At 35.0% G+C, this 17,384-nt stretch overlaps 1 protein-coding gene across 10 annotated transcripts in view; it reads right to left on the bottom strand.

The window, feature by feature from the left end:
* The window catches only part of PDE4D (phosphodiesterase 4D), a 1,915,283-nt gene that overhangs the window by 738,063 nt on the left and 1,159,836 nt on the right, over positions 1 to 17,384 (bottom strand). The window lies entirely within an intron of this gene.

Here is a 17,384-nt window from a genome sequence, read left to right as displayed (position 1 = left end):
ATCTAAAGCTATATTATATAGCAGCAGTCATCAAAACCATTTGGTACTGGCTAAGAAATAGAACGGTAGATCAGTGGAACAGATTAGATACAAAGGACAAAAAAGGATACATCTATAGCAATCTAATCTTTGACAAACCCAAAGATACCAACATTAGGGACAAAAATTCATTATTCGAAAGAAACTGTTGGGAAAACTGGAAATTAGTATGGCAGAAATTAGATATGGACCCACACTTAACACCATATACCAAGATAAGATCGAAAGGGTCCAAGATTTAGGCATAAAGAATGAGATCATAAATAGATTAGAGGAACAGAGAATAGTCTACCTCTCAGACCTGTGGAGGAGGAAGGAATTTATGACCAGAGGAGAATTAGAGATCATTATTGATCACAAAATAGAAGATTTTGATTACATCAAACTAAAAAGTTTCTGTACAAACAATACTAATGCAAACAAGATTAGAAGGGAAGTAACAAATTGGGAAAATATTTTTAAAAGGAAAGGTTCTGACAAAGGTCTCATTTCCAAAATATATAGAGAACTGACCCTGATTTATAGGAAACCAAACCATTCTCCAGTTGATAAATGGTCAAGGGATATGAACAGACAATTCTCAGATGATGAAATTGAAACTATTTCCACTCATATGAAAGAGTGTTCCAAATCACTCCTGATCAGAGAAATGCAAATTAAGACAACTCTGAGATACCACTACACACCTGTCAGATTGGCTAAGATGACAGGAACAAATAATGATGAATGTTGGAGGGGATGTGGGAAAACTGGGACACTGATACATTGTTGGTGGAGTTGTGAAAGAATCCAGCCATTCTGGAGAGCAATTTGGAACTATGCCCCAAAAGTTGTCAAACTGTGCATACCCTTTGACCCAGCATTGCTGTTATTGGGATTATATCCCAAAGAAATACTAAAGAGTGGAAAGGGACCTGTATGTGCCAACATGTTTGTGGCAGATCTTTTTGTTGTAGCTAGAAACTGGAAGATGAATGGATGTCCATCAATTGGAGAATGGTTGGGTAAATTGTGGTATATGAAGGTTATGGAATATTATTGCTCTGTAAGAAATGACCAGCAGGAGGAATACAGAGAGGCTTGGAGAGACTTAAATCAACTGTTGCTGAGTGAAATGAGCAGAACCAGAAGATCACTATACACTTCAACAACAATACTGTATGAGGATGTATTCTGATGGAAGTGGAAATCTTCAACATAAAGAAGATCCAACTCACTTCCAGTTGATCAATGATGGACAGAAATAACTATACCCAGAGAAGGAACACTGGGAAGCAAATGTAAATTGTTAGCACTACTGTCTATCTACCCAGGTTACTTATACCTTCGGAAGCTAATAATTAATGTGCAACAAGAAAAAGGTATTTACACACATATATTGTATTTAGGTTATATTGTAACACATGTAAAATGTATGGGATTACCTGCCATCGGGGGGGAGGGAGTGGAGGGAGGGAGGGGATAATTTGGAAAAATGAATAAAAAAAAAATAAAAATAAAAAATTATCCCATATTTTGACAATTGAAGAAACTGAAATAAATAGGATTAAGTGACTTGCTCAGGGTCATACAGGTAGGAAGTATCTAAGTAAGGATTTGTACTCAGTTCCTCCTGGGTTCAGGCTCACTGTTCTTTCCACCAGGCTGCCTCTAAAATGGAAATTATGGAGTGAAAAGGTGAGAATGATTTTGAGGGAATGAATTTCAGTGATTTCAAGGATGGGCACCCTTGTCAGAAATAAGGAACTTAAGAGAAGAGATAGGTTTAGAGAAACACATTGCGAATGAAATGACTATGAGAAATATAACTGAAGATATCAAGAAGGCTAATAATGCAGGACTGAAACTCAGAGATAAGCACACAAGTGTGCTTATATATACAAGTTGTATATATATGTAAATGCATACTTATACATACACTGTATATTTCTATGTATATATGTATCTATATTACATATATGTATACCTACATAGTGTCCCAAAAGTTTTGATGCAATTTTAAACTATTAAAAGGACAAGCTGGGTAGTGCAGTGGAGAGAGCACTAGGTCTAATGTAAGGAAAACACAATCTTCTAAGTTCAAATCTGGCCTCAGACACTTACTAGTTGTGTGACCTTGGCCAAGTCACTTCACTCTGTTTGCCTCAATTTTCTCATCTGTAAAATGAACTGGAGAAGGAGATGACATACCATTCTACTATCTTTCCCAAGAAAATCCCACATTAGGTCATAAAGAGTTGAATCCAATTGAAAATGACTCAACAACAAGAAGTCTATTAAAGCTTAAATAAATTAATGAAAGGATAGCTAGATAGCACAGTGGATAAAGTATCAGTCCTGGACTCAGAAAAAATGAACTCACTGAATTTAAATTTGATTCAGACACTTACTGCATGACTCTGGTAAAGTCACTTTAGTTCCTCAAGTGCTTCAGTTAATCATCTATAAAATAAGCTAAAGAAGAAAATGATAAACCATTCCAGTATGTTTGCCTAGAAAACCCCAAATGGGGTGGTAAAGAATTGACCATGACTGAAATGACTCAACAACTACAATAAGCTAATGAAACTTTAAAGTATATTGAGCCTTTTGGGGCACTCTTCATGTCTGTATGAGTTTATATGAATATGTACACACATAGAGAGACACAAAGGTAAAAATAGAGAGACAGAAACTAGATTTGCACTTAATTAAAGCCAGGGAGCCAACAAGATTTCATCATCCCCACCTCAAAAAACAACAACAACAACAACAACAACAACAACAAAAAAAAAAAAAAAAAAAAAAAAAAAAAAAAAAAAAAAAAAACAGAGAAGACGAATGGACAGAGTCCTGCAGTATAACAACACGTAGAAAAGGAACATGGGCAATGATAAAGGAAATGACACTGGGGAAAAGTGATCAGACTGTAGAACACAAAAAAGGAAGAACCTGTCATGGAAATCAGAGAAAACAGGTATCCAGGAAAAGAAGATGGTCAATGGAGATAGAAGTAGCAGTGAAGTTGAGAAATGGGAGGACTTAGAAAATCCAGAACATGGAGTAATCAAGAGATTATTGTTAATCTCAGAAAGAGTAGTTGGAGTTAAGTGGTAGGCTGGGAAGCCAGATCTTGTGGGATTAAAATAATAAGTAGGAGATGATAAAATGGGAACAATGATTTTTTTTAAAAGAGTTTGTTGGGAAAGGGAAGGCATATCTAGAAAGGATATGAAGGCTTAATTAAGAGTTTTTGTATTACTTAAGTATAAGACTAATGTGTGTTTGTAAGAAGGATGCAATGAAGAAATAGAAACATTAAAATGAGAATGAGAGAAGGGAGATGAAGGAAGAGGTAATCTGGAAAAAGCGAGGTTTAAAATTAAGGGGTCCAAGTTTGAGAGTTTTGTCTATATAAGGTGAAGGTCTGAATTTTCCTTAGAGACTACAACAAAGGCAGATATTTAAGGTATTTAAGGGGGCAGATATTTAAGAGATCTGAGTCATAATATTGGGAAAAAGAGAGAGTTCATAAGTGGCCTCTTTTTTCTTAGGAAAATATAAAGGGATGAAAGAGATAGTGTACAGGTGATCTGAATAGAGAAGAGTAGGTTGAAAGAAATAATGAATAAGGAAGGGTAAAATGATTGCCAAGAAGCAAGGAGAGTTGAGTTGAAATTAATGAATTCATTGAGGACCCAGTCAGCACAATTGTGTTTTCAGTACACATAAATAGAAACTGAAATGTTAGATAGTAGGTATAACCAGGATTGAGGTTTAGGAGGGCAGAATAGGTAAAAATGCACGATAAGGATTGTTAAATTTATTTATTTGTTATTGAATTGTAATGGTAATTAGAGATTCCTTGGTCATTTTAGCTGTTTATCTATTTGCCTTGACTTCTTTCTCTGAAGAAAGGGGGCACAGTTAGAGAGCTAGGGTTACTTTAATCAATTTTGCCTTTAGTCAAGAGCTTGCTTTTTCTGATGGATGATTTAAAAACTTCTTGCTTTATTAATTCCTTTTCCCCAAAGGGTAAAGGCCTATGAGATTTTTTTAAACTTTCCTTCTTTAATTTTTCCTTCAAGAAAGCAATTTCTTTCTTTCCTAAAATTGAAAACCACTTGTCAGTTCAGCAAATGGCTAGGCTCGATTGCCCAAAGATGAAGATCTTGTTTTTGTTTTCTTGTTTTTCAGATGCTAACATCAACTTTCTGAAATAGTATGGAGTCAGAAGACCTGTATTCAATACTAAATTCTGAAACTTATTATCTATGTGACTTCAAATAAGTTCCTTAACCTTTCTGGGTAAAATGAAGAAGCTGGACAAGATAAGGGGTTTTCAATTAGGGCACTGTGAACTTACATACATACATACATACATACAAACATATAAATATATGCATGTATATATATATATATGTATATATATATAATTGTATTTCAAAATAATTGGTTTCCTTCGTAGTCCTATTTTATGCATTTAAAAGCATGATTTGGAAAAAGGGTCCATAGCCTTCAGTTACCAGCCAGAGGGGTTCATGACACTTAAATGGTTAAATTCCCCTGGTCTAGATGATTTTGGCAGTATAGGGTTCTGGCAATCTAGAATTCTGAGTATTAGGCAATGTGATTAAAACCCATGACCCCTCATTCTGGATTCTGAGGAATCAAATGACAATTAGGGAAAAATCTATTAAAGAAAACTGTAGATCCACTTTATAAGTGGGAAATGAGATTCTTTATTTAAAGAAAGAACAAGTAAAACTGACCAAAAGGGTTACAGGAATATGCCTTTCAGAAGATAGCAACAAAGAACTATAATCATAAGAAGATGCCATGTCATATACCTCTTGAACCACTCTCTTTTAAATTTATTTAATGGTTTCACTAAAATTACCACAAAAAAAAAATTGTTGTTTCTTTTTTAACAGATAAAATTCAAAGAGATAATGTTTCTTAAAACTGAAAATACACTGTAATCACCATAGCTATAGTATCCCCTACTGGCCAATCTCATTCATGGCCAATGCTTGAGGAGAAACTAAAGAAATAACTTCTTTAACGTGCCCAGAACAAACAGCGTTTAATTTTTTTTATTGCAAAAGTACATTTCTGGCTTTTTCAAATGTCTGTCCTTTTTAAAGATATTGCATTTATAATTAACCACAAATGCTAATTTGATGTACCCTTTTAAAAAAATTACTATTGACTGATTTAACAATATTCCCCAAATTACACATTTTTGCCCCAAACTTAGTCATTCGCATTTTAACATATCTTAATCTGTATGTTAGTTATCTTCCCTGTAGGAATTCAAGCTGTAAATAATGGCTGAAAACTCATCTCTGTTAAATTATTTTGATTCCTAAAAAGACTATTACCAAAGTATATAGATAGGATAAAAAAAAATGCTGTGGAAGGTGCCCTAAATTCATTGGACACCTAAGATAATGAAATATGTTGGTGACCTAGTAGAATGAGGGCTTCTCTTTCCCTCTGCTTCTCCCTTTCCCCCTCTTTCCTTCCCTCCATCCATCTCTCTCTCTCTCTCTCTCTCTCTCTCTCTCTCTCTCTCTCTCTCTCTCTCTCTCTCTTTCTCTCTCTCTCTCTCTCCCTCTCTCTGTATCTCTGTCTCCATCTCTGTCTCTATATGTGTGTGTGTTTCTCTCTCTCTGTCTTTCTGTCTCTTCCCCTCCCTCTATATTTCTCTCCATTATCTCTTCTCTCTTCCTCTCCCTTCTTCCCTCTCCCTTTGTCTCACCCTCCCTCCTTCTTTTCCTCTGACTCTGACTCTCTTTTCTTCCTCTACCTCTTTCTTGCCTTTCCCTCTCTCTCTCCTCTGTTTCCATTCCCTCTGTCTCCCCATCTCTCTCCTACCCCTCTGTTTGTCTCCCCATCTCTCTCCTCCTTTCACCTTTCCCCCTGTTTTGCCCTTTCCTCTTCCTCTTCATTCTCTCTGTCTCACTCTGCCTCCTTCTCTTTCTTTCTCTTTTCCTCTCCTCCCTACCACCCGCTACAATCATCCCTGACACAGAGGTATTCCCTGGAGCATGCAGAAAGAGAGAAATCACATTTTGTACCACATCCTTCTTTTCTAATTCATCCTTAAGAAGAATATTCAGGTAAAACCAGGGGAAAAGAAACACCAAAGAAAACACTAGGGACATTAAAACTACAAAAGGACAGAATGTAGCCTGTGTGGGTCCTCAGGAGGCATGGGGAGGCACTAACTGGAAAGCAGGGGGTCAGTTCTGTATTGCTTTTATGGCTTTGGCAGGCAACACACTGACTGTCTGTCCATGCTTGTTATATAATTATGAGTTAACAAGCAATATTCTTTTAATACAGGCTGAAAGGCCTACTTTCTCTCATCTCTCTCTTCTCAAGGTTGTATGTGTGTGTGTGTGTGTGTGTGTGTGTGTGTGTGTGTGTGTGTGTGTGCATGTGCGCGTGTGTATGTGTGTTGGCATAAAAGCATGTAGATGGATATCCTAGTTACAAATCCAGAGATGTTGTCTAGCTTCTTGGTCACAGAAGTACTGAATATAAAAGTATAGGGACTCCTCATTGCCTTTTTTCCCTAGTGGGTCAGTCAGCCTGTTCTCCTCCACTAGGCCATCTTGACCAATATATTAAATTAACATGGGAAGAAATAAAAATACTTTATCTAGCAGGAAATGTTTCTTCATGTCCTTGTGACAAAAAAAAAAAATCAAACAGTTCCAATGAATTTTGGAAAAGAATATATGGCATTGAATGAGTGACAGGGAATATAAGGCAGATGGTCACAGTTCTGTATATACACTGCCCTGATACCAGGTGGCACTAAGGATAAATGACTTAGCCCCCATTAGTGCTGAGTGTCTACTGAATGGGTCGGCAATGAATTTGAGCAATGCGATACTGTTTTCTTGTTTCTGCCTCATACAATTAATTTTCCAGTAAATTATTTTAAAGAGATGTAAAATAAAACACTCTACAACTCCACTCCTCTTCCATGCTTTGTGTTGTGGCTGAGAACATCACTTTCTGTCCTTACTTTATCTTTCTTTGTCCATATATGCTGTGTAGATAGGGATTAAAAGGCCTTAATTCTGCATTATGGTGTGCTGTTATCCATGTGTCCACAATGTATAAAAATTGAACAGGGAAAAATCCATCTATGACTTCATGGTGTTATATCTTCCTTTGCAATATAAAATAGGAAAATGTGTTTTTCCTAAAATAACAGATTTACAGGGAGTAATACCTAGAAAGAAAAACTTCACAATCATGAAAAAAGGAACAAAGAAAACTTTTAAAGTAAATTATTATTTTCTCAATTTCCTTTTCAAATGCAGCTAGAAAGAGCACTGACTTTGGATTCCATAGATGTAGGTTTAAAGTCAATTATTCTAGAATCCTTTAAGATGAATTCTCTAAACCTATGATAATGCATCATTTCAACAATCTTGGCTAGAGGGTAGATTCAGACAAACAGAGGTCAAGGAATAGTTAGTAAATATCAGAAGTTGGATTTGAATAATAACAGATCTTCCTAATTCCAATTTAGCATTCTATCTACTATGCCCTGTTGCTTTTACTAAGCATATTTAATTAAAAACAATAATAATTTTTTCCTTCTGAGAAACATTGTTTAGATTTATATTCCCCCAAAACTATGAAAATAGAAGTTTTACCAGTGACAAATCTGAGATATGAGTTTAAATAATCCTTATTTGAAATTCTCAATTAGTTGTTTGTCTTTGATTAAGTTTTGTTGATCATTTCTCTAGAATTCCTGAAAATTGCTTTTTAAAAACATTTCAGAAATATTCATCTTTATAAATTAATTTGTATTTTGATGTAATAACCATTTGCTTATTTCCACTGACTTCTCCTCCTATTATGGATCCATTTAAAGTCTGTTTTTATTCATAATATTAAAACAATATTTAATCATTAAAAATACTTCATTAAATCTGTTGGTTGCTGGGTGATACTATGAATTACTTAATTTATCTGTGGTATGTCTCCCTATTGTTCTTTGAACAGCTAAAATTCCATTACCCCTGTCTCTCAGCCCCATTACACATACTTCATATAACACCCAAATAATAACAAATTATGTAACAAAGAGATCTGGCTGTATATCAGTTATGTTTATAGCTCAACAAATGGTATCAAACAACTAAGTAATGACCACTGTGATTAAAAATATTAAGATATATGGGGGACAATGTTAAAATGCTCAAATACTTGTCCAGCTGGTGTCTTGGAAAGAGTACTTGACTCAGGAATGAAAAGACCAGGTTTTAAGTCCCTTCTCTGATATCTTATTTAGGATTTGCAACAAAACATTTCATCTGTCTAGGATTTGCCTTCAACATTTGTAAAATAATCATCCACTAATTTTCTTCAGTAACAAAATTCCATGACCTTGTAGTAAAAATGAAGTGGTCAAATATTCTACAAGACAGTACAATCTCTAATTCTTCTTTCTTCTTGATCTTGAAATCTAACATCCAAAAATTGTGTTTTGAAGTGATGAAAAAGTGCAACAGTGGACAGAGCATCAATTGTAGAGTCAGGAGGTCCTGAGTTCAAATGTGATCTCAGACATTTGCTGTTTGATCCTGGACAAGTCACTTAACTCTATTTGCTAATCAATTTCCTCATTTATAAAATGTGACAGAAAAAAGAAATGGCAAACTACTCCAGTTTCTTTTCCAAGAAAACCCCAACTGGAGTCATGGAAAGTTAGCTATGACTGAAATGACTGAACAACAACATATGCCATTTGTAAGAAATCTTAGAAATATCTGATTCAATATGTAAATACATTTGGAAGCAGTTGGGGAACCTAGTGCTCTAGCCTTAGAGCCAGTTGCCACTAAATTTTTGCTATCTGAGATCATAAATAAATTCTAAGAGTTAAACAATGCAAATCCCATAGAATTTCATGACAAAGCTAGCACTGGGGGGCTAGGATAATACCCATTCATAGACTTTTCTGTTCTAAGGAGAGAAAAAATACTCTGGAAACATCAACTGAGGGGAGATATAATCCAGTTAGTCACAGATCTATCTATCAGGCAGGTTGGAGGAGTTACTTAACTTTTCTGGGACTATTGCCTCACTTGTAAAATAAATTGATTAGATTACAGAATCATTATTACTTTTTAGCTTCAAAATGCTGTGATTCTATGATATTCTATTAAAAGGCTCAGTTATCAACCAAAACAAAACAGGTAATATCAATTAAAGGCATTCAAAATGAGACAACCCTTTTTTTTTTTTTTTTTTTGAGTAAATGAGATTCCATCTGAAAATGATGTATATAATCCCACAATTTTTAGATACTTATATTTAGCAAGACCAGAACATTTAGATAGAAGTGAAAACCTCCTAAAAGTGATTTAGGCACTGAAGCACAAATTCTACAGATTGCCAGCAAATGCCCAATGGACAATCACGGAGGATATAATATCACAACTTTGGATTTAGAGTCAATGAATTCCATTTTTTTATCACAGGATTTCAGGATTATAGATTTTGAGCTGGGATAAACCTCAGACAACATCTGGTCCACCCATGTAAATTTACAGGGAGAAAATTATAAGCCTCAGAAGTAGAATTTGATTTCAGGCTGCTGAAATCAAACTGCAATATCATCCCATATTTGCTCTAACTACCTTGTAAACTCTAAGTTTCTATTATATAAAATGAAAGTGTTCAATTAGATTAGTAGCAATATACAAGTGATAATAAGCCTATATTTTACATCAATGGATCAGAGTTCAAATCCTGACTTGATCACTTACTACTTAAATGACCTTGAGCAATACCTATTTTACCTCTTTTGGCCTTACTTTTCTTAACTATGAAAAGAAAACTTTGGACTGAAGTGGATGACTTTTCAAGTGAATTTTAATCCCTTGCTCATTAGTTGAAGAATGGCTGAATAAGTTATGGTATATGAATGTAATGAAACATTATTGTTCTATTAAGAAATGATCAGCAGGATGATTTCAGAGAAGTCTGGAGAAATTTACATGAACTGATGCTAAGTAAATGAGCAGAACCAGGAGATCATTATCCATTTTGATAGACATGGCTCTTTTCAAAGATAAGAGGATTTAGGCCAGTTCCAATGGTCTAGTGATGGAGAGAGACAGCTGTAGCTAGAGAGCAGACTGTGGGCACTGAATGTGGATCATAACATAGTATTTTCACTCTTTTTGTTATTGTTTGCTTGTATTTTGTTTTCTTCTTCATTTTTTTCCTTTTTTATTTGATTTTTCTTGGGCGGCATGGTAAATGTGGAAATATGTTTAGATGAATTGCAAATATTTAACATATATTGGATTGCTTGCTCTCTAGGGGAAGGAATGGATGGAAGAAAGGGAGAAAAATTTGGAACACAAGGTTTTGTAAGGATGAATGCTGAAAACTATCTTTGCATGTATTTTGAAAATATAAAGCTATTAAAAATTGATCTCCAATGATATCTGAGACCACTTCTAGCTCATAAAACTTTAATCTTATAGGTATTGTAGGCCACTGTAGGAATATATTTTGCTAAACTAGATATTTAAAGTTTTTTTTTTCTGCTATAAATATTTTTGCACATGTAGATCATTTCCCCTTTTTTTATGATTTCCTTGGGATAAAGACACAGTAGCGGCACTACTGGGTCAAAAAGTATATATAGCCCTTTGGGCATAGTTCCAAATTGCTTTCCAGAATGATTGGATCAGTTCACAATTCCACCAGTTTTCCCACATCACCTCCAACATTTATCATTGTCTTTTCCTATCTTTTTAGCCAATATTAGAGGTGTGAGGTGTTATCTCAAAATTGTTTTAATTTGCATTTCTCTAATCAGTAGTGATTTAGAGCATTTTTTCATATGACTATGGATGGCTTTAATTTCATCATCTGAAAATTGTCTGTTCATATCCTTTTATCATTTATCAATTGAGGCAAAAAATAAAAATTAAATAAAACCAAGAGCTAGACATGATAGAAATAAGTTAACACTATGGTATGTATAATATAATTTCTTTGTAATCCTAAGTCTTTTTTATTTTATTCATTTAAATATTACCATTAACATCATCACTGAGATTGTTAGATTTAGTATGGACACCTAATCAGTTGAACACTTGGTACTCCAGAGCTCCACAAATCTACTAGTCTCAATCTTCCCAGAAGACAGAGTTGCATGGTATGTATCATCAGATTTGGTACATTTAAAAACATTATTATATCCAACTGTCAAAGGGATCTATCATGCATTTCCATATATGCATGTGCATGCTATGAATCTCTGTGATAGAGATATAGGAAATTCCTGATTTTGATCCCCTCCATCTCTTGCCAAATTTGAAATCACATGTTCCTTAGAAATAGAAGCTGCTCTTTCCTGACACATATTTCAGTGAAATCCTTACTTAATATTGATGCTATTCTGTTTTCCTCTGAATTCAACATACAGAGCTAAAAAGGAAACCTGGTTTTACCCACCAAAGATAGTCCCCTTCCTTCCCTTGCTTTCACTAGATAGACTTGCTATCAGCGATTAGACCAACTTTAGTTGCTACAAGAATAGTAAATGGCTCAGATTTTCCAAGCTGAGCTCCTGTTTACTCTTCCCACTTATCTTACTGTCTCATGACTACATTTTTCCTGTCTCAAGCCAATAACACTTTCCTCTTCAACCAGCATCTCTTTCTCCCCACCCATCTCTGTGCCCTGCCCCTCAAACAGCATATTTCTAGACAAGAAGCAATTTAATTCTACTTAGAGGAAATAATTAAAAATAAAATACTACAAATGGCAAAATCCTCCCTCCACCAGTCCACCAGCAAAGTCCTATATAATTACCCCAAATGTCCCTGACCCTTAGAGCTTGCTATTAGATGAGCACCAATAAATGCCTAAGTGGAGGCAGGTTGATACTAACTTAAATTGGAATTAAGTTTCTCTATTGATAATAATTTAAAAGACTTAGTCATACCATCCTCTCTGACCAATTAAGGTTGCTTCAAATGGGCTTTTTCTTAATACAAATTAAGCCTATAATCACAACTGAGGTTTACACAAACACAGAGACTCATTCACTTTACCAGGCTGTCCCATGCTATTTGATAAGAGTGGTGTTATTCAATCATTTCAGTCAGGTCTGACTCTTTGTGACTCCTTTTGGGATTATCTTGGCAAAGACACTTGAGCAGTTTGCCATTTCCTTTTCCAGATCATTTTTATAGATGAAAAACTGAGGCAAACAGGGTTAAGTGACTTGCCTAGGATGACACAGTTAATAAGCCTGAAGCCATATCTGAACTCAGGAAAGTGAGTCTTCCTGAGTCCAGGCTGAGCATTCTTTCCTCTTAGCCATCTATGTTCCCCTGTGAAGTGTGCATATTTTAAAAATCATATTGGAAATATAAATTGTAGGCATATTAGTGTCATTTGTGTGCATATGGTGGTGATAAGAAGTTGGAGACAAAATACTTTCCCAACAAGTACAGAATGGTCAAAGAAATATTGGTATATAAACTCAATGAAATATGTCCTGTGAGGTATGGGGAATATGAAAAATTCAGAGAAATCAAGAATGGATGACAAGAATGGAAAAGAGTTAAAATAGATACATTGAGAGCAAAAATATACTTTATAGTCAATATGGAGAGGAAACAAATTCTCATCAAATATAGTATCCAATGTTTACATCATCTCATACAAATTAAAGGACACATTCTTATTTCTAGTGCAACATAAGTATTGTTTGTACATGATTGTTTGAATATTGTCTCCTCCATTGAACGGTGAGATCCTTTAGGATACAAGGTTATCTTTTGCTTTTATTTGTATCTGCAGTGCTTAACAAAATGCCTGACTTAGATGCTTAAAAAATGTTTCTTGATTGGTAGGAGATACTTTTAAAAGAAGTATTTTTTTTCTTTTTTTTGGTGTTTGTTGGGAATTATCTTTATGCAAAACATTTGTAATGCCTTCTTCCTTCCCTCCCTCTTCCCTCTTTCTTTCCTTCCTTCTCTTTCCCCCCTCATCCTTCCCTCCCTCCCTCTCCTTTCTTCCTTCCCTCTCTCTTCCTTCCTCCATTCCCTGCCCCTTCTTTCCTTCCGCTTTTCCTTCCTTCCTTTCTTTTCTTCCTTCCTTCCTTTCTTCCATTTCTTTCTTTTTTCCTTCCTTCCTCCCATCCTAACTTCCTTCTTTCCTTCCTTCTTTCATTTCTTTTTTCTTCTTTCCTTCCATCTTAATTTCCTTCCTTCCTTCCTTACTCCTTTCTTCTTTCTTTCCATCCTAATTTCTTTCCTTCCTACCCCTTTTCTTTCCTTCCCTTCTTTCTACCCTTCCTCTTCAAATGTAATTGATAGCTTTTCATTCTTGTGTCTCTATGAATATTTTCCTCAAAAAACTAAAATCTCCCTATTCAGTCTTTTTTCATCCTAGTGTTCTAAATCTGTTATCTACTGACTTTTTTGAAGGCATGTCCACATCAGCAAATCCTCCCATTCCTTCCTTGGAATAGTGAGATTGCTAAAGGATCATTCCCAAAAATGAGAGGTTGGTGGTAGGAAGGAGTGAATGGGAGAATGCTAAGCTGTAACAGATGAAGAAAGTATGTGTGATATGTCAGAGATATGACCTTTGTTTGGGAAGTGATGCATTTTCCTATCCTTCTATTTGTTGATCACATACCCCTTGGGATCATATCCCACACACCCATTTTGAAGACAACAGATCTGAAGAATTTGCATCATTGATTGTACAGCCAGCTAACTGCATCTAGAGAAAAAGGTAAAAAAGCAGCATATTCTGGCTTTCTGGAAAAGAGGGCTGAATTTTAGGTTTTAACAAGATCTTCAAAAATGATATAAAAGTTCTCAACAAATAATATTTTACAACCCTAAGAAATTCTTCCTCTTTCTGCTCCTGATATTTGGATTCCAAAGGACCTAGAGGAATGAAAGTGATAGCTTATAATTAGCTCAGTTGTGTTAGAACTATGACAAATGCTGCAGGGCCAGCCCAGTCGACAGAAGAGCCATACTCATATCTTCCTTGTTAATATTCCAGCTCTGTTCCAGCATGACAAATGGCATATTCCCCCTCTAAACTGTAGACATCCAGCCCTACTTTGTAGAGCAGCAGCATATGAGGCAATGCCTAGGTGACATATAAATTAATAATGCATCTTAAACATCCTTCTAGGTCATATAATAACTGAGGAAAGACAAAAGGAACAACTAAAATTCAAAACAAAAAAACAAGATCCAAATAAAGTGGTTTCTTTCTTTTGAGAAAAACAGAAAGCCCAGATGGGATGTTATGTTTCAACGTGACTTGATATCAAGTTCAGTGATTTGCTTTGCTAAGTAAATATGATTTAGTAGAAAATGCTCATTGTTATGGTTTCATCCAAAATCTTCACCCAGATTTGCCCAAGTTGGCTTCAAAATAGTCCAGGATATAGCATTTCTTTGGCTCAAACCTCCCCTAAACTCTGCTTCCAGGCTTTGTTAGCTGTACAATGACTGGAGCAGGGGAAATCAAGGGAAAAAAATTTAATTTTATGTTGCACAAGCTACTGTTTTGAGGTTTCAAATTCATTCTACAAGTTATTTTAAAACATTAAATGTATGTATATGTATAAATTGTATATGTATATTTAAGTGTGTGTGAGTTGGGAAATATATAAAGGTGAGTCAATATGAATACTCCCTTATTACCACCTGTCAAAGGCCATCAATCATGATGATGTCAAAATTGAAAAAAAGTTGCTTTTAGACCTTATGGTTTATTATGTTGAGAGGTAGTATGTCCTAAGTGAAGCCTGGAACAAATGCCTATACCAGATCTCATCTTATAATGATTCTACCGGGAACTTTTAACTTGGGAATCTATATATTATACAGTAACTTTCCATGGTAAATACTGACCTAATCTGCATTATAATTAATTATACATATTTAAAAATAGATATCCTAAGTGCACTTAGGTTCATTTTTAACACCTACCAAGTAGCCATGAGGTACTTCTAGATGGAAAAAGGCCGTTAGTAGCATAATACATTAGTAACCAGTTTGCCCATTGAAAGCCTAGGTATCAAAGCCTTTTCTCTGTCCCACCCCCAGCTATAGAATCCCTACTGATAAAACGCTTGCATTTTTTTTTCCTATTCTACTATAAAACGTTTCAATTCATTAAAATATTGCACATATCTAGGCTTGGAATTAATGGCTTTTCCTCTAGAAATAATGGTTTTATATTCATTAGAACCCCCACCACCACCACCATTGTTTGGTTTTAAGGTCACTGCAGAATGACAGAGACTTACTGGAAAGTGTAGTCATCATTTCATTTCCCAGTTCTTCTGACACTCAATGCAAATGTTTCACCTTCTAAAATCCATCTTCTGCCTGCCATTATATCACTCCTTCTGAGTCCTAATGTCTCTTTCTCTTATGTCTAGAGATAGAGTATACACTACTAAGGCTGAGATCCTTACTGCTCCTGCCTTTATTTATTTATTTATTTATTTGAATGGGTACATTTTTGATAGAACCTGTTGAACAACATTATATTATGCTGTCTAATTCAGATAATCACAGACTAGATCAAATAGTTGACCAGGCCCTTATACATAATATACTCTAACCACATGATGAGGAAATGAAGATTTAGAAAAGTAAAATTACTTGCTCAATCAAAACTATACCAACTATTACTGTCAGAACTGGAATCTAGGTCTTCTACTTCCCAGTCCAAGAATATTTTCAATGTCCCTTGTCATAAACATGGAAAATTTCAGAATCCAGAGAATCAAATTCAATCATTCTTAGAGCTGGAAAGGAGCTTAGAAAGCAATTGCCTTATTACAATTTGGAAAGTACTCTAGATATGCCTTCCTCTGGATCCCAGAAGTCCCTTCCTCATAGTTGGAAGCTACTCCCAGAGCTTCCTTCTGGTCCAACCTATTTCTAATGAAAAGACTCTCTTCTAGCATTCTCATGAAGCAAGTCTTCCTTTGACATATCCAATAAGGGAGAACTTATCACCTAGGGTAGCCTATTCCAAACTTGGAATCTGAAGCTGTGAAATTTTTCATTAATTCCTCATCTTAGAAATGAAGAAACTAAAGGCCAGGGTTCCTAAGAAACATGCTGAAGAACATACTGTAAAATATATGCTTCAGCCTGGAAATTCCCAAGCTTTCCCATTTTGTCAATTCTATTCACTCCAAACTAAAGACACTGAGTTTACTTAGAATGAGGGATACTTGCATTCTGTCAATGTTTTACTAGTACAATTATTATTTCAATCAATACTACTTTGATGTAAAATCCCAGTTTAAAAAAAATGTTTTCACTGTACAGAACAAGTATTCGTCCATTAAGAAGTAAGCTCTGGACCTTTCTTGCAAATAATAAGCTAAGGTCCAGTTATTTAAACTCAGGGTTATAGCCAGGGAGTGTAACAATAGCAACAAAAAAGCCACTGATCAAGTACAAAGAAAAGAGAATAATGCAGAAACAAAGTTCAGGCTATTAGTTATAAGTAAGAAATACAGAGTAGGAAATTAAAAGGATAAAGGAGTATCACATTCTGATCTCTAACACAGATGGATTTTACTGTCCACACACATATGCTCAGTTGCCATCCAGCCTGTAAGGTTAAACAACTCACTCTTTGGTTATTATTTGTCCTTCATTCTCTGAAGACCAATGCTATCACAAGGCTGATGTTTTAACTTGCATGAATTGGATTTTCTGTGAGGCAGAGCTGTGATGGCCTGAGAAGTAATTTATTAGGCTTGAACAATTCACAAAGCAGCACACATTTTTTAAAAAAAAGTGAGTAATAAGAACAGAAAAGGATAGAATATCATCCCCCCTAAGTCTTTTTCTCTTCCTCTTGCCCAGTAGCACACAATTAGTAAGAGTCTATGACCAAATTTGAAATGAGGTCCTTCTGGCTCAGGGCTATTGTGTCAACAATCTCTCCTATAGTTATTTTTCTAAATAAACTATAAAGAGGAAATATTAAGACAACTTTTTCTCAATTTTTTTCCTGGATGTGTTCACATTTAGAGCCTTGAATCAATCAGTCAACTACTGTAAACACTTTAAAATGAAAAATAATGAGATAGTGGGAATAATGAAGGAGAATAAGCACATTTAAAATACATATTTTAAATATTAAATGTTTATTACAAGCCCAGGCTCTATGCTAAGCAGTTGTGATACAAAGAAAGGGAAAATAGTTCTGCCTTCATGGGGCTAATATTCTAAAGTACAAGGCAATAGGTAAATATTGTAACTAGATAGAACAAAATAGAGAAGATGGAAAATATT

This window comes from Sminthopsis crassicaudata, chromosome 1 (genome assembly GCF_048593235.1).
Source record: "Sminthopsis crassicaudata isolate SCR6 chromosome 1, ASM4859323v1, whole genome shotgun sequence".
NCBI classification, from domain to species: Eukaryota; Metazoa; Chordata; class Mammalia; order Dasyuromorphia; family Dasyuridae; genus Sminthopsis; species Sminthopsis crassicaudata.
Note: the sequence above shows the minus strand (reverse complement) of the source record. Positions and strands in the feature narration are given on the sequence as shown.